The following is an 18,651-nucleotide window of genomic DNA, read 5'->3' on the forward strand; positions in this document are numbered from 1 at the left end:
TGTCTAAGGTAAATTACCTCTAAGGTAAATTGAATCCTCTCTCAAGGGGCAGAATTCCAGTGAGTCCAGATCTGTGACGGTCTGCTTTTGGGGCTTGGGTCATGTGTGTGTGTGTGTGTGTGAGTGTGTTCACAAATATTCCTACAGCTTTAGAGTGTTTTAATGTATAATTTTGATACAGGCACATCTTCTGGTAGAAGACCTATTTTGAAATCAGCGGAGCCTTGCGGGATGTTAATTAATAGAAATGAACGCTGAAATGAGGAAGGAGGGTTTCATTCTGCAAGGTCACTGTTCAGAATGGCCAGTCCAAGGAAGTTAGATTTGGTTAGAGAGATATCAGTTTTATTTCTCTTCTGGTGTTTTTGTTTTGAAATCCTTTAGCTATTTCAGTGAGGCATTTTTATGCCTGTTTTTTCTAACCCACTTCCATGTAAGTTTCTTAAGGACTAAGTTTCTATAATGAGAATAAAGAAACCTAGTGTTTTTTAATTTCCTATGGTTAATGGTGTGTTTAAGAGCAACTCTAATTATATAGATCTGTAAAGGACTGATGGATTTTTAAGCAAAAGTTATTGGAACAGTTTTAACTTTTATCATCATCATCATAAAAAAAAGTTATTCCTACATCAAAACTGTTTTGAGTTTCAAGCTCAGCTGAACTTGAAAGCATCAGAGCAAAATTCTGATCATACTGCCAAATTTTATCTGTATCCTTCCCTGGCATATAAAATTTGGATGAGGTTTTGAAACTTCTGGAGCATATTGAGAAAATAGGTCCAACCTTCAGATTTGTAAGGAAACTTTCCTGTAGATCTTTTTCAAGGATTCTGTTTCTTAATCTTTCGCTGATGTTATATGACCTTGAACAATATAAATCACTTCATTTTTTTATGCTGTCTTTTCCCTGAATATAGGAAAGATGTACTACATTATCAGGGATGTTATGGGTTTAAATAATTAATTGATTATATTTTTTTATTTCCAAAGGTAAATGAGCTGTACAACTTCACAAGTGTAACAATTTCAGAATAAGAAATAGAGGTACAATAGTATCTCTTCAAATATTTCTTTTTCTTTTAAAATCAGTTCACATGAATCAAGCTTAGGCCTCCTCTATTTTCTCTAAGTGTTCATTCTCTGAAGCACTTTGTAGAAATAAGTTTAGCTAGCTACACTGTTTGTGAAACCTGCATTTAGCATTTATACAAATGAGCATTCACTACTGGAAGTGTTAACACAAACACCCAAACAGACTTCAATAGCAATTTTGTGCAAATTAATTGACCAGTCACAACTAACAGTTTAAGTATCAAATATAACCTGGAACAGAGTTTGACATGTTTGAATAGCCCTTTTGTTTGCTACACTTATGTCCCCACTGAAAGCTGCTATTCAGCATAAGTGAAAGTACTGAGGGCTAATCCACATTTTCTACAGACAACAGTTTTTCATGACCAGGCCATAAAAATTAAGGAAAAAATAATTAATTGGAAAATTTAAAATATGTACTTAATAAAAATATTAGTAATGCTCAGAAATATCTCATGAGCAGAAAAATTAGATCACTGGAGAATGACTCACTGTGAATTATTCACACAGCTGTAGAAATGATTCAGACTGACAGATTGATAGATAGAACATGCCCATAAAAACAGGATATTCCACACTCTGTTATCCTGTGTGTTACACATTGCATGGCTTTCACTGTAGAGTTTCTGCAAGTACATGCAAAGCAACAAATGCCAGCCAGCAGAACAATGTATGATTGTCATGCAAGCATCAAATTAAAGGATATGGCCCAACAGGAGCAATTGGCTGAAGAAAGAAATGGAAACTTCATTCTCAGTTCACTGCAGAGTAATCAACTGAACCTCATATTATGGATTCTTTGGCTTCAGATTTTTATGAGTTGTGCATAAAAGTTCAGAGTCAGTTGCTTTTTTTCTGGTCAGGTAAGACATTTCCCAGTAATAAACAAATAAGCAGTCATAGGAAATGGGTCATCTTCTTTACTGCAATCCAGAGCAAACTTCTGATCATTGAATTATTGTGACAAAATATGCTGTGAAGCTTCAGTGACAGGGGCATAATATTTTTTCAAAATAACATGTTTTGGAAGTGACTTCTCCCTGCTTCCTCTAAGTATGAATTATATTATTTCTGTACAATGTTTTAGATATATTCTTTTTCTGTTGAATTTACAGTAATATTGATCTAGTCAAGTTTAACCTGATGAATCTATGGACAGTTCCTTTTAACTTTCAGCATGGAGAATTTACCTTTATCTAAACATAAAAGTATCTAAAGGTAGTTTCTTTATTGGCATTTTATCAGCTTAGTGTCTGTAAATGTTAATAAATGGAACATAGTCTTCAAAAAGATGGAAAGTCCTTTCAACTATAAAGTTGTTCTTACTTGAATATGTAGCTGTTCCTTTTAAAACACCATAGCAGATACTCTTTGATTAAGTAATGCCTATCAAGTGGATTATTGTAAATGGAAATTTTATAGTACTTGAATTTGGATAGGAGAAGTGCACTGTGTTTCAGCTGTAGTTGTTGCACATTGTGTAATTGTTTATACAGAGAAGCAGCATAAAATATTTGACATTTTGTATTTTTATTTATATTCTTCTGAATCCATCCCAATAAGATTTGATACTGGACATGAAATCAGAGGGTATTTTGACTTTATTTTTGTTAATAACTCCAGTGTGCTAGGTACCTCCCAGGCAGAGCGAGAGAAGGTATCTCATCTCATTTTCCAAAGAACAATCATGGTATTTTTTTCACCCTCCTATAGCCTTTGGGTTGGATTATTAATGCAGATAATTTCACTTACATACAGCACCTATAACGTACTACTTCTTTTCTAGATGTGGATGAAGAAATGGGCCTTATCCTAAAGATCTTGTGGTCTCCTAACATGATTCTGTGCAACCTTGGGGCATAGGAATACAGTAGTTCCAGTACATAATCAGATGTTCAGACCTCAAACCCTACTTTTCTTGAAGAAATATAGGCAGCGACATCACTTTGTTTACAATTCAAGTGCTCAGCTCCAGTAGTGATTTAAAAATCTTGATCTTGTCTAATTGCTTAGAATCTTGGGATCTATAGCTATTTTTGTTCATAAAGTTAGTATCCCCATAGAGCCTGATCCAGTAAGTATTAACAAGAACAGAAAGCACTGAGCTCATTGAAAAATCACTGTCCATAAATGAGAGCGGTAGGAGACAGCCAAGATGTTGTTGATAAGAATCTAATGTTTGGAGAACTTGTGTGGAAGTACTAAACTTGTGTTCCCTTCTCACACTCAGCAAGCTCAAATCCATATTTTTCCCTTCACACACCATATTTTCTTTCAGAGTGTTATTCAAAACAGCTTTCTGGGAAAAGGACACACCTGCATCTCTTGTCCAAGCTCATTCATTGTGTGGCAAGGAATACAAGAATCATAGGGCTGAGAGGGGGGAAGCAACCTTCATTCTAATCAGAATAGAAGAAGATTGCTTCTGCATTTTTCTGTAAAGGCTTTGGATAACATTCATAATCATCACTGGGTGGAAGAATGAGAATCCAGAGTCACCTTCTCCCTACTCCCTCTCGGAAATCTTAGTTGCAATTCCTGTAAAATTCAATGGCAAGTGAGAAATAAAGACTTTGAGGTCTTTTGGAGACTAAGAACTTAGTTCCAAGAATGAGAGGAATTCACTTTCCTTGCTGTGTCTAGGAGAGCTGCATACACACTGAATAATGTAACAGGCGGCTTGGGTGGGTGTACATGTGCAGGCAGAACATCCCAGTGCCACTGCTGGTTCACAGTGAAAATTCATTCCCAGACATGTCTCTTCCACACAATCATTTTAACACATTCCTCCTAACCTGAACATGTTGAGCACAAAGGAACTTCATGCATCATGCTGTTTATCCTTGACCTTTCCTGTTGGGTTCAGGGAGGTACACGTCTTCTCCTTTCTCTTGGAAAATTCTTTATTAAAAGAGAAGGGAGAGATTTAAATGTGTGAAATTTTAATAGAGTTTCCCAGTGTAGCAATTGTACATTATGTCATCTTGGATAAATTTTGACTGAATTAGCTTTTGCAGAATGCCCACCAGACCTGCTTCCACAGGCTGTTTTGCCATCTGCACTATTAAAACATCTCCATTAAGAGTGCCTAGGGTCTAATCTTTCGCAACTGATTACAAATTGTCCATAATGCAGAGCCTGAAATAGAATTACAGGAATTAATTTTAAAAAATTTAACTCGCAAATTCATTACATGAGAAACAAAAAGGTATTTCCAGATGCAATAATTTTAATCTGGAAAGAATGAATATTAGGCTGGTCACAGACACTGATAATAAAGATCAGATACTAATAAAGTACATTGGCCTCATTGGTGTTCAGGAAAGTTTTAATGCGTTTATATTGCAAGTCTGACAGAAGCTCTTCTATTTCGCTGGAAGCCTGGTGGAAAATCCCACTGTTTGAGGGTCACTGCCCTCTCACTTGAGTTAATGATACACATTCATAGACTAAACAAAAATGACCAACAAAACTGAGTTGTACCCCAAATATCTATTCTTCTAGATATATGGAAAGGAGAAATGGTACTGTTTTCCTGTATCTCCCTTAATAGTGGTCTTGTTATGAAATAATCTTCCTCATTTTTCTGTCTGAAAAAGGAAAAAAAAAGTAAGGAAGAGTCTAGAGGATAAAACTGCCTAATGGTTGGAATACAAATCTGAAAACTAGAGCTACATGCTTAAATCTTGTTCTGTGACTGTCATCTCCCTGTTCAGACAAGTCAGATATATCCTGCCCCCCTCAGTTTCCTCCTCTGTTATCTTACTTATCTCATGGAAGGTGTGGCTGTTGTTTTAAGGCAGAGGGTGATAAATAGTCACACTGAGTTAATTCTGGGTCAGCTTTGAAGTAGTTGAAAGTCAATGGGTTTCTAGGATGCTAATCTGTTTCTATACCATTAATGGAGTATTTTCTGTTTTGGGGTCTCTTCTGTGACAGAAAAAGGCTGCTATGGGAATTCAGCTCAGAATCTGAGTTGCTATAAGATTTTTTTATCTTGGTTTCATCTCTATTTAGAAGTAAATGAGAGAAGGGTGGAGGAGGCAAAGAAGTAAAAGTCAGGAATAAATCAGGATTCTTAAATGTCAGAGGTATATAACACCATAAAGAGTGTTGAAAGTCTTGGCTTGGACTGGTATTCCCATGGTTTCCAGACTCATTTTGGCAAAACTGAAACCCTAAACGCCATGAATCTCCCTCAGTCTGAACTCCTCGCCTTGTCAACCTTGTGGTTTCCCCTGCAGTGCAATTTATGTAGTGAGACCGCTGCAAGCCACAGTAGCTGGGAGCCTTAGCCTCCCACTAGCCTGCTGCGAAAGAAAATGGGCGTACTCTGTCATGGGTTTACAACAGATTTTTTAGAACTAAAATACTTATATTGAATGCCTACAAATGGCAGTTTTGGATGCAGAAAATGTTTTGTTTGAAAATTACTGATTCCATTTCTAGAACACTGAAGGAAATGGCATTTTCTGATGAGAGCCCTAGTGTTTACCTCGTGCAGCTGTATGCTGTGTGCAAGCTGCTTCTTTGCTTTTTCACCCCTTTTTGTCCCTCTGTGTCCTTGAAAATGTCTCAAAAGCTAAAGATCTGTTCTTTCCTCTAAAAAGACAGGGGAAACATTCTATTCAGATTTTTAGGGTAAAGAGTGCAATGATAAAGCTGTTCCTTAAGGGGTGAAGAGGAAGCAAATCCCATGCAACACTGAGACATCAGGCTTGAAACGTCATTCAGAAGCTAGCTCTGAAGAAACCAGCTGGATTTCTAGAGCTACCAGATTCCCTGTCTTGGAGCTGGGAAATTTGACTGTCACATCAGGGCTCAGTCCAGGCTCTTGGTTCTCACTCCACACCACTTTTTCTTTTATGCTTTTGCTAGGACCTAATAGCAGCAATGAAGAATACCTGGAAGATAGCCAGGTATGCCCTAAACTGTTGCTCAAATGGCTGTCACCGTACTGCAGTAGGTGAATAGTGCATTGATCAGCATGTGCCTGCTTACCTTGGGCATGCAAAGACACTGTGATCGTGTACTTCCTCTCTCCCTTGCACTTTGCACACCACATCTATCAAGAAGAAACATGGGCTGGGCAGCTTGAAGGGCAAAAGAAACTCTTTCAGCAGTAGGGGAATGACTCATCAGGGAAATGACATAGGGAGAATTCAATGTACATCTCTCCAGAAGGATGCAGACAGATAACTACTCATTCCCAAGTGCTGGGTGGGGCAGCTCTTAACTCTCCTGCTCTGATCTCCAATCCAGTCTAAACACCAGTTCCTCATAATGTTACCATATAAGGCGATGCATTTCAAAAGCCCAAATAAATGTGTGCATCATGCGGCTGCCTTTCTTGCAATGAGACCTAAATTTGGGGTTGGGGGGGAGAGTTAACCCCGTACTCAACACGCCTTGAAATAATTGGACTCCAACTTGTTCGCAATGACTTGAATGGGCAGAGGAAGAAGCCAGTTCAGGCCACATAGTCCTGTGCCAGGCAGAGCAGTTCCTTTCAACTCCACCATCTCTGATTTATTCACGTCATATCTTAGTCCACCAGACAAAGAAGTCAGGCATACTGCAAAAGGGGCCCAGCAGCGAGAGCACGAGGGGAGGGGGAAGCTGGAATTTGGGGCAGGGCCAGAGCGTGAGCACATGCTCAGGACAACTGGTTTCTCTGGAGTCTCTCCCTTCAGCTCTTTCTGGGGGAAAAAAAACCTCCGAAGAGATGCGTGATTTCTGCTATGGTCAATATGTATGCTGTCGGTAGGGGAGAGCTAAACGCGGGCAGATGAAACCAAGCAAGTGGGTGCCACAACACGCTGATTTACACTTTAAAAAATCCGTGGGGACTCTGGTGACCCAGCAGCAGCAGCAGCAGCAGGGATTTTCCGTGGGTTCTCTTAAGGGGAAGTGAAGGGGAAATGAAGCCCTTTTCTGAGGTGTTGCCTGGACATGCCTCAGAGCTGGGCCTTTCCCGGGGCTGCTGAAAGCCCTCTAATCCTGGCTTCCACCTGCTTTGACACATCACAGTTCGCAGCTAGGCGAGACTCTATCTTTAGCCTCTCAGCAGTGGGACATTTTAGGCAAAAGAGGCTTAGGCAGGCCAGTACAGCTTGAAGTGCAGCCTGCAACTAGCCACAAGTGTACCATCAGCATAAACTCTCGCTATTGGCAGGAACATAAACCACGACTGTTGTTTTGCACTGTTTCTGATTAACTGGTTTCTGTTAAGGCGTGAAGGAAGAATGTTTCTAGCTAAATAATAGTGATGTTCTTTGCAATAAAATTTCATTGCACTGTGTATAATTTAGCATTTGTTTGAACAAGAGGAACTGTGCCTCGTAAAGAAACATGAAGGAAAAGATGATTTGACTTGAGTAAATGTGCTGCACCTACCATAACTACTGTAAAGTCAGAGACATATCTCAGACAAATTTACCTGGCTGAATCAAAGAGTATGCAGGTGGGGCTTTTAATACTGATTTTGGATGTTACTTATGTTTCAGGTTTTATAGTATTAAAACATTTGTCCCTAAATTCACAGGATTTTACTTCTTTAGATGTTCTTGTACAATTTCTGCCTTGTGGAGTCATAGCAATGGCAGGAACACAGTTGTATTCAGTTTTGTTTTTTCTTTGAAGACTTGCAGGTGTATTTTGATTTAGAAATTAAGTACATGAATCTTTAAGTGCAGGTGGTTTAAATCATAGGCAAGCATCTTTGCCTTTGGGAGGATGAGGCTCTTTGTATAAGGTTCTCTTCTCTTCTGAGATGTTCTTCCCCTTTTGGAAATGAGGTGTGTCCTCGCTCTGAACTTCAGTTTGGCAGCGTATTTCCATGTACCTGGGATCGCTGCCAGAGGAGCATGAAGACATGGGGTGGGACGAGGGAAAGAATGGGCTAGCCTGAGGGAGAGGTTAGCAGGCTGTGGCCAAGGGTTGCTGAAACTCAAAGTATAAAACACTCACTGAGGCTTAATTGATACTTAGTTCTTGAAAAATGAAAAACGATTTAGGGGACAATTCTTCCTACCCGTAATAGTGTTCACATGGAGATGTGCTGGACTGGACTTCTAATTCTTGTACATAGCACAAGTCCTCTGATGGCAACTGGAGTCTTACATGTTTCTAGTCATAGAAATGGGAATCTGATTGGGTCTGATTATTTCCTCTTTTCTCAAAGTTGCTGGGTAAAAATTATTTGAGGTGACATTATTAATGCAAGTTAATCAGGCAAGCTTGAGATTATTTTTTCTTGTAAAGTTTGAAGCAAATCCATTTATCTGGTGTGAAACTTCAGGTAAAAGAGAAAAATGTTTTATGTGCTGAAAAACTTTCACACCTTTCTGTGTGAACCTAGTCCATAACTCAAAAACAGACTGATTTTAAACAAGGACTTTGTAATGAGGAGGTGGCTGAGGAGGTCTGAAGAGAGGTAGGGTTGAAATAATGGATGCTCATCTATGTAAAAATCATTATCTGCTAATATGAAGTACAGTGCTTACTGTGTTTCTTTAAGGAGTCACCAAAAAGTCTATTATTTGTAAAGAGTATAAAAGAGTTATGAATAAGGAAAACACCCAAAAGTATTGCATTATTTTTTTAAGTAACTAAGCCTTTCAGTGTACATACTTTAACTTCGGTTTAACTTGAATTTGACTCCTTTGTTAGCATCCTTTTATCTCCAGCTTCCACTCCCAATAGAAAATAGTTCATTCATGAAGAAAAAAATTGGCTTTGCCACACAGGTGAATAGGTTAAACTGTGAGGCCTGAGTTACCCAGGAAGAGAGATGAGATGGTTGAACGTTCCCTTCTGGCTGTAAAATCTGTAAATTGCGAGATGGTTTATTCACCACCTCAAATCCTGTCAAAGTAATCTTGATTTTTAAGAATAAGTGCTCCGAGCAACTGTGCATAGTTGATAATCCTATGTGCAGCTCTCAGTGTTGTGGATGTAAGCCATGTAATTACATATGCACTTGTCCCCTAGCTACAAAGAAACAGTCATGACGCTAGTGAGAATGATTTTAACTGAAATAAACCTTGCCTTTGGAGCAACCAAGACTGCAGGCAGCCATGGCGTTAATCTGTGCTTGGAAGAGCGGCAAGGGCAGGAAAATGGGGTGTGACACCAACTGTTTGGCTTCTATGTGCAAATGTTATTTCCCAGCCTTCATGAATAAGTCATTATGTGCATGATTCAAGCTTAATAAAAATTTTAGCTGTTGCTTGAAGCAGCAGATTTTGTCTACTGAGACCTTAGGGATAAGGTATACTCCGGAGCAAACAGTGTGTACAGCAGTCCTGTCTCCATGTATTGTTCAGCTCTATCTCAACTCATGCTGGAAAACTTGTCAGAATTGTCTGATCTGTTAATTGCCGTAATTGTTGGTGTGACAGAGCAGCTCCTCCTCCCCTGAGAACGAAAATGTTGTCGCTCTACAGCAGGCAGTCACTATTTAGGGAAGCACAGAGGGCTCTGGAGATCTGCAATACATTTAGCAAGACATATTTTATCAACTTGTGCAAAGTTTTCTCGTGTTGTGTATAGGGGCATATTGATTCAGTCTCTTGAATTAAGGACCAGATATTCATGCAAACACTGTTGGCATAGTAATCATTTTCTTAATTTATGATGACTTTTTGCAAGTCATAGATACAGGGGATGCCTCAGGTAGCAGTACTACTCTTCACAGCCATATAAACACTCTAACTCCTTTTTCTATAACTAAAACCTGCCTAGTTCCTCAGACTTTTCGTACGAGTATCCCAAATCAAAGCAGAAAGCCTGTGCCAATGGATATTGACTTTATGCACATCACTCTTTTGTATCTGTAATTATATGAAGAGAGAGAAAGAGTTGGTTTTCATTTAAGAAAATGGGTATTCTTTCTAGTTCTCTCCCTTTCCCTAACATACCTCTGTAACTTTGCTTATCATCTCATGGAACTTTATATATATGACTTGAAGAACAAAACCCAAATTCTCCTTTCAAAGCCATTCACCCATCCATCCATTTAAAGTGATGTCACTAATTTGATTGCCAAACAACAAAGCAACAAGTGAGTATCATCATGTTCTTTGATCATCTTTATAAAATCTTTCTCAAGAAGGAAGCTAATGGTGGTCTGTCTAACAGAGAGAATGAAACTGGCTATCCACCAAAATCTATCTTGGAATAAAGTTTTTAAAAACTTGTAGAAAAGTTAATTATGAAAACTGCAGCTGTTACCTACAAACATACAGTAATGTGGTTTTCCAAACTGATAGTGCCCCATTAAAGCAGTAAAGAGCTTTGAACAGACAGTTTTGGATGGAGAATATGGCCATAATTCTTGAGACCTCAGACAAAACCAGAATAATTAGTATATTAGCCTCTAGCCTTCTGGGAACAAATGTGGAAAGAGTTAGTTTGCAGCTTCAAAGCTGCTTTTCTCTTGATATGTTCTTGGGTGCTTGGTGTTGAAAATTATGTATATTGAAGAAAGAAAATCTTACAAACTGCAGTGAAATAGAAAGATTTCTTTGTTTTTAATAAATTCCCTTTCATACTCATAAAAAGGATTTTATAATTGCTCACAGAAATGTTAAGGTCATTGAACGAAGAGTATAAGCATGTATATTAAATGCTATGGCAACACTGGTCAAAACAAATAGACGATTTCTCAGTTTCTGGCTTTTATAAAATTAATCCATATGCTGAGAGCTACATGAAAGAGAAATATATCTGAAATTATGGTTTTTTTTCCCTATACTTCAGATAAATGATTATAATTTGTGTGTGGATACATATATGCACACACACGCATTCATTTGTATATATATGGTATATCTATCTGTGTACATATACCTGAGTTGACTATATAAAATTTTTAAAAAACTAAGAGAAAAATTCTCAGCATATGAAAATTGTCATTGATATTAATGAAATTATACTACATTATATAATCTGAGAACTTAGTCCATACAGTTCATTAAGGCAAACTTTCAGGAACTTTCCTGCATTCAAGATGACAATCCCATACTTGATTTACATCAAGGATAATGTAAAAAAGGTACTGAGCTGGAACTGATCAGAATGTGTCTTATGTGTTCAAAGTTACAGTTGAAAAACAAAATTTAAGCAAAAGAACAAGTTGATCTTTTACTGTTTTCCCCAAAGTGCTGAATTTGGAATTTAAGCATTTTGTCAGCAAAAGCTGAAGTTCAGTGGAGAGCAGTCTAGAACAAATAGCGGGATGTGAGTAATGGAGCACAAAGCTGGAATCCCTGAGGTTTACATCCACATAGCATGATAAACATAGACATGACGTCAGATTTCTAAAAAGATAAAAAATCATTCAAACTATCCACACTGAGCTTTCATGAGGTTCAGGACTTATCCTGAAAACATGTAATAGAAACTCCTGCTAGGATTCATAAGAATCTGCATTTCAAAGAAAATTGTATCATCTTCATCTATATTGTGTATATCTCTAGCTACATCTAGTAGCTAGATTTAATAGCTACTAATAGCTAGATTTAATGCTTTTTTATACTGAACTTTGCCAGAGCATCAAAAATAGGTGTAACAGAAAAATGTGATTGTTTTTAAGTACATCTTGAATTATACTGGAAAACAAAAGCAATACATCATAGAAAATATCTTATCTAAAATTTATACAGAGTGCAATGCAGACATGAACAATTACATTACAATTCTCAGAAGACTCTGAGACTACTTATTTCTCAATATTTCTGCTTTAAACTGAAATATTTCAGTGTAGGAGCTTTCATAAAACACAAAAAATCCATAAAAAATTTATTCCATAAAATAAAATAAATCAATAAACCCCAGATATTTGAAACACATTTTCAATTAGTCATCAATATTCCCTGCAGGAAGTGATCTGATAGGAAAAGACTGACCTGCTTGCATACTTTTTTTCCTGGATGCTGCTTGAAATTTTGAATCAAAGTTCTCTAACTGACTAATATGACACCTGTGAGCTCAGAATGGGACTGACACATAATTTCAGTCACCTTAACTGAGTGCAAATCCTCTCTGCTTTCACTATAGTTAATGGAGAGAGCTGGGCTCTCCAAACCTGTAGTTCAGGGTCAAGGTGAATTGCAGCCAGAATTTGTCTATTATTTTCTACTGACTACAAGAGGAACTTAGGTTTAGTAATTTCTAATTTAAGTGCCTCCTTTAGGTAGATAAAGTCTGGTTTCATAAATCCCAACAAAACACTGCGGTTCTGCAACAATGGGAGGAGTACAGGTTGTCTTGTACTTTGTATTTTAGCATGTGGCAGAAGCACAAATGAAGTCTGAACTCTGGTTTTCTCCGACTTATATGAAAGGTCTTTTGATTTGGAAATACCGTGCTTTTATTTGAAGTCATTTATCATTCGTATCTTCACTTGTACTTTCTAATGATCTTAGGGAGTTTATTTTTTTATTAGCAAAATCCGTGCCATTCTCCTTCAAATCTTTAAACAAGTAGCAATAGCTTACGTACAGTAAAAACACGTACCGTTATCTACTGTAGAAGAAAATTATCTTTCTAACATACTAAAACAAACAAATAAGCACTTGGTTGACAAAACCACCCCAAAACCTTGCTGGAAACTGATTCATGATATGGCAAGTGGTTTATTTTTCATACCCTTCTCTTTTATGCTATTGTATATATATTCAAGTTATGGCACTTGATGTTAAATTGCACATAGTATGAAACACACAGCTCTGTGGGCTATAATGATCTGTCACTGCTTTGCCCAGGCTGAAGTAAACATCGTACATGTGGTACTCATTTCACATAAATTTCAGTTTCTGATCGGTGGTTACTGTCACTCGTTCAAGATAACAAACACAAAATTATGGGAGAGCAATGTGGTGCAAAGTAGCCTGGAAGTTATCCACAGAGCACGTCTTTTATATCTCGAGTTGTAATCCAGCTCACAAGAATGCCTTTCATGTATGAAGAAAGAGGTTATTATCCTATCAGTATACAATCTGTTAATAACAAACATCAGGGGAGAGCAATTCATTTGCCCTGACAGCTTTGTTGAACAGTCTTAGAAACTGTTCTGAATGGTGGAATACATTAAGAAAAAGATGTTATTTATGGCAGAAGACAGGAAAGGGAGCTTTCCTCCTGGAATTTGGGAAACTTCAGCCAGCCAAAACATACCACAATTTCCAAAATATGTTTGCAAGATTAATGAAAGGCAGACCTCCTTTTTTCACCTTGGATTTAAAGGTGAAGGCCATGTCACGTAGATTGTGACACAGTTTTCAAGGAACAATATTGAAAAGCTATCAGTTTTACTCACATATATTCTTAAGTAACCTTTTGGGTGCAAAAATGTAGGCAGATCTGCGTTCCTATGAAAAGCTGGTCATTTTATTGTTCTGACCTCTGGTTTATTTTTGTTTAAGTATTGTTAACCTGAGTAACTCATTTTATTCAGTCTGCACGTCTGGGTGCTCTGGTCCAACTTGGTCCTTAGCCTTTGGCAAGAAACGTAATGGAACAGGATATGCAGGTGACTTGCTTGTGCCTACGCAGGGGCTGAGAGGCATGGTCTGTTGACTTAGTAAGCCAGCAGACCTACCCTATGTGTTTGCTGTGCTCAAGTAGTCCTTAAGCTTATTTTCTTATATTCTCTTATATTGAAGATTTTTTTAATGATTGTCCTTCTTACTGATTATGACCATGATATTAATAACAATTGCACTTAGAGCTAGTAAGATAAAAGAAAAATGAAAATAAAAGAGAGAAAAACAATAATGCTGATCATTATTTGGTGCCTTAAGAAATGTTTGCTCAAACAAGGGGATGTATCTGAACAACTCAGAAATTTAGATTCTCTGATTGCATGTATTTTATACAGTGAGATTTGCCATTAATAGTAGATTTGCAATAGATTGTTATTAATTGTATCACAAAACTGCTGAAAGAGTCTAGCAAAGGATACTGTGTGCTCTCCAAGCAAGCCAAAGGAGGTTCTCCCTGTTTTTAGAGCTTAATATTTACTTCATAAATGATACCAGTGGGGCAAGAGCTAGAAAATTCCCTCCTCCATCTCCCTCTCCATCAATGCTAAATCTGAGAATAAAATCCAGGTTTCCTCTCAGTCTGGTGCCTTTATTACTCTCAGTGAAGCAGCTATGAACTATGCGGGTGGTGCACGTGCACATGTATCAGGCCTACAGCTAGATGCCAGAATCCAGCAGCAGAGGTGCTGGTTGCCTAAGCAGGACCTAGGCCAGCAAAACCAGGCCACTGGGCTCCAACTGCTGCTTGGATAATACATGTATCAAAGATGATGAGCACATTATAGACATTGTAAAGCTGGCTAAGCACTTCAAATACTAGCACAAAAAAACCATTGTTGAATATGACTTTCCTTGATTCCCTGTCTCATTCCTGTCCTGGTGTCCCCTAGTTTTTTGGAATGAACTTTTATTTTTGTACTAGAAATGTATACCTCCCACCTGTTATTTTACAAGCATGAAATAATAACACCTGTAACAAACCTGTAGTGAATTGGGGTCTAGCAAAGTTCATTATTCTTTCACTATTATGTTGTAAAATACATTTATAGTTTCTGCCCTTGTTATTTGTGTTTCAAAGTCACATGCCATATTTTCAAAGAAATAAGTGAGAAATTAAAAAAAAAATCCAGCTGTAACAGTTGTACTTTTCCCTTTATGAAGCACAAGTTACTGTCCTTAATAGAAAAGAGAATTCAGCAATCCAATTAAAGTATTATTGATCTGGTATAGTCATTACACAGTGAACAGATTGACTACATGCTATTTTCATTATAATTATTTATTCACATCTTGTGGTTATGTTTTTTTTTAATGAACTTGTCGCCTGATGCAAAGGTGCTAAACTTGCAGGCCAAAGTCCACGCTTTATGTATAAAAAGACAGATACAAGCAGCAAATCACCATATTCAGTTGTTAAGAGGAAGCATTTTCTGTAAGGAGACAATGTTCTGCTCCACAAGACTAACAGTGGAAATCCACGTGGGGTAATTCACTGCAAAAATCCAACAAACTGTATCATACACTTTCATAGACCTCAGCTAACATAATGAAGTTAATTACTATTGGATCTAGAATTATGATGCATCAGTCAAGAGATGGACTTCACCACTCTGTATGGCATTAGCATTCTTCAGCCTACGCAGAAGAGAGCTGGAAATCCTTGGTAAAGAAAGCATTATGATGGCCAAACAGGTGTGCACTAAATCATAAAAATTGAACTACTTGGGAAACTCCATTTTGGGTCTCTTGTCATTGCTGATCTGATAGATGAGGAGGAGTGGATAGAGTATATAAAGATTAACGTTTTCCTATCCCAGTGGCATTTTTTGTTATCAGTCTTGTATCTTCAGGATTAACAGCTCATTAATATTATACACATGGAGCCCTTATGGTCCAAGCTTCTATCAAGTCTCCCACACAAGCTGTAGGGAAATCCACATGTGCAGTCACAAAGTCACGTTTCCATTACAATCCATAAATATTAAATTTTCTTCTCATTTCAGCTTAAGTAATTTATAGGGGGGCTTTCTTCACAGGTGTGATACTTCTGTAAGAGTAAAGATATACTAAATTCTCTGATTCAAATGCAGAAAGAAAAGAGGAAAAAACAGTTCTGTAAGTTCACACTGAAGCAGATGGGTGGAGTTCAGCTGGCATCCCGCATTAACACAAAAATCAAATGTGCTTTTAAAAGAAACTCTCTATTTTTACCCAAGTCACTGAGATTATAATATACTTGTTCAGTTGGAGATGATTCCAGCCCTTACTCACTGCAGCAAATATTTTTGCTGCTTACTGCCATCCCCGCACTGTGGAGATCTGCCACAAAATACACTCTCATGCTTTCAGCCCTGGGATTTTTACTGCAAACCAACATTCCCTTTTAAATTGCATATAAATTGGAAGTTCTGAGTGTGGCATTCTCTGAGCATAAAGGTCTATAGAATTTGAAAAGCCATTTGGAAAGTGACTGGACAATATACTTTTCGATCAGGAAGACTGGTATTAACGGCATTTAATTCATAGCATTTAATTCAAGAAGCTGCATAGGGCATCCGAAGTGGAAGAATCATTCAGACAGCTGCCAAGCTTTTCCCATTTTGGGACTACTCATAGTGTATTTATGTTATCTATGTGCTCCAGAGAGAAGCTAATCTCCATTCAAAGACAGATAAAAGTTATTATCCCAGGTATAAAGTAGAGGAACCTGAGACTGAGAGATTATGATTTGCTCAGAGCTTCACAGCGACTCAGGCATAGAGCTGGATTAAAAACAGTTCTTGACCATTAATATGCTTCATCAGATTTTATGTCTGGAAACTTGTTTTTGTTCTTTTAAACAGAGTCAGAAAAAAAGCATTGAGGAAAAATATTCAGAACAGATGGGTTTTCCAGATAGCTGTTCGCATTCGGGAGAGGCAGGCAGCTGTATGCGAGCACATGTACAGACACACAGCCCCACGCCCACTGTGTTCCATTGTTTTGGAATGTGCTAATCGTGTCTTGCCTTTCCTCTGATGGGTCTCATCTGAGGAGATGCTAAAGAGCTCCATGAAGTGATGAATGTGTAGAGCTCTGCTGACAAGTGGTGGGATAGAAAGCAACAACCAATATCCCATATTCCTACATATGATTGCAAAGGGAGGAAGTTATGCCAAAAAAAGAGGAATATAAATCCTTATGTTTAAAAATTGTATGGATTTGTTCCAGAAGGTTCCTAATTGCCTAGAAAGGGCACACTAGATTTTCTTTTTCTCTCAACATTTCATCAGGAAGCTAGGATATTTCACCTTAGTAAGACTGGAGAGATGAATGTGGAGTTCCAAGAAAAGTGGCTTGAACCTACTTTATAAGCCATCAGGAAATACCAGCAGTTAAGAAACATTATGGGACTTTTTTCCTTGCAGTAAATCCTGGAGGTCTTATTCAGTATTTCTCTTGTCTTGTGCTAACTGAGACCTGTGATGGCTCTAAGAGCTTAGGAAAAACTTAACAGTGACATCAGGAGATGTCCCTTACTGGCATGTTGCCATGACTTTAATTTCATTGTTCTTTTTATTCTACACTATAGATAAGGTAGAAGTTTATTATTATTATTAGAGCAATTGCCATTCAGCTTTTACTTAGTCTTTATACAGAAGTTGAATTGATAGTGAACATTTGTTTGAATATGTCATGAATGAAAAATGACTAAAGACCAGAACTTCATGAATGTTAAGAATCCACTTTAATGAAATTTGACATCCACTCATTCCTTCTCCTCCAAATCTTTGTGCAGATAGATTTCATTTCCAAACAAATACACATGAATACAGAAAAAGAACTGTAAATGCATACTCACATGGATATGGTTTGCTTTTACTGCATCATTTCAATATAGCGAGCACAATATTTCTGGTTTCCTGGCCATTGTGGGTCTTGTCTGTGAATGGTGGTTAGACCGACTTGAGACTCGTGTTTGTACTAGAGGCACGTGACCTAATGAGGAGGGGTGATCAAACAATTTTTGATGATTTGAATTTTTTCCAAGAAGTCAAATGAGGATTCTGTTTTAAAGTGAAAAAGATAAGCATTTTTAACTAGAATTATAAGCGTCAGAAAATATTGGGATGAAGACAGTTCTCATAAGATGACACCCTGGCACCAGTGAACACCATGAACTTCCCCCCCAATTAAATTAAACGTGCCTGGATTTTAACATAACCTTTCTTGGGATTCACACAGCTATGAAATAGTAGAGGAGGTAGCAGTGCTTACATTTTCCTTACTATGTACTATTTTTATGTTACTGTCTGCAAGGGTTTTGTGTTACAGACCTGATGTTTGACTTTCATGTTTCCAGACTTGATTCAGCATGTTACAAATAAGCATGCACTGTATTCTCTAATAGAGACTTTATCTTTGCTCTTACTTCCATCTATTGTTTCCCTTTATAGTAAACTAAATCATTTGGACTGGAAATGAATCTCTGAATTTGCCGGGGTGGGGGTGGGGGGTTAGTTTGCTGGTTGTAGTTGGTTTTTGTTTTCATGTGTTTAAGACTATTACTTTTTAGAAGAACAAAGATATGCAAGCAATCTCACAAAAGAGTTAGTTCGAATGATATTTGCAGTTCAGTAGCTGAGTAACCCAGGCAGCTGAGTAACAAATAGATATCCAACAATAAACTAAACTACCAAATTTGCCAAGGTTCAGCAGAAAGTGCCATGCTGTCTTGCTATATTTAAGATGTTATGATGCCAAATCCACCCTGAGGTGTCTTAATAAACAAGCTAGGGGTTTCCAGTGAGTCTTAGGATATTGGGAACAGTTGCCTGTTTTCCTCAGTTTCTTTGAGAATCCCAGCTTTATTTAGCGTAGTTTCAGAAGACCTTATTTTTTTCCTTAGAAGGCCCACGAATATAGGTCCATAATGTTATAAGGGCTTAAAAAACCCTTACAATTACTTGCTACAAATTTAAAATATCATAAAATGAAATCTCCTTTAGGTTCCTGATTTGTGCATAGTGTT

The 18,651-nt window shown here is 37.6% G+C and overlaps 1 long non-coding RNA gene across 2 annotated transcripts in view; it reads right to left on the reverse strand.

The window, feature by feature from the left end:
- Positions 1 to 17,555, reverse strand: part of LOC112989837 (uncharacterized) — a 29,438-nt gene extending 11,883 nt beyond the window's left edge. For both annotated transcript variants that reach the window (XR_010389350.1, XR_003260923.2), the window contains exons 1-2: positions 17,482 to 17,555; positions 3,888 to 3,993 (exon numbers count right to left, since the gene is read on the reverse strand). This is a non-coding gene — a long non-coding RNA (uncharacterized LOC112989837). The remainder of the gene's footprint in view (positions 1 to 3,887; positions 3,994 to 17,481) is intronic.
- Positions 17,556 to 18,651: the final 1,096 nt, after the last annotated feature.

This window comes from Dromaius novaehollandiae, chromosome 5 (genome assembly GCF_036370855.1).
Source record: "Dromaius novaehollandiae isolate bDroNov1 chromosome 5, bDroNov1.hap1, whole genome shotgun sequence".
Classification (NCBI taxonomy): Eukaryota; Metazoa; Chordata; class Aves; order Casuariiformes; family Dromaiidae; genus Dromaius; species Dromaius novaehollandiae.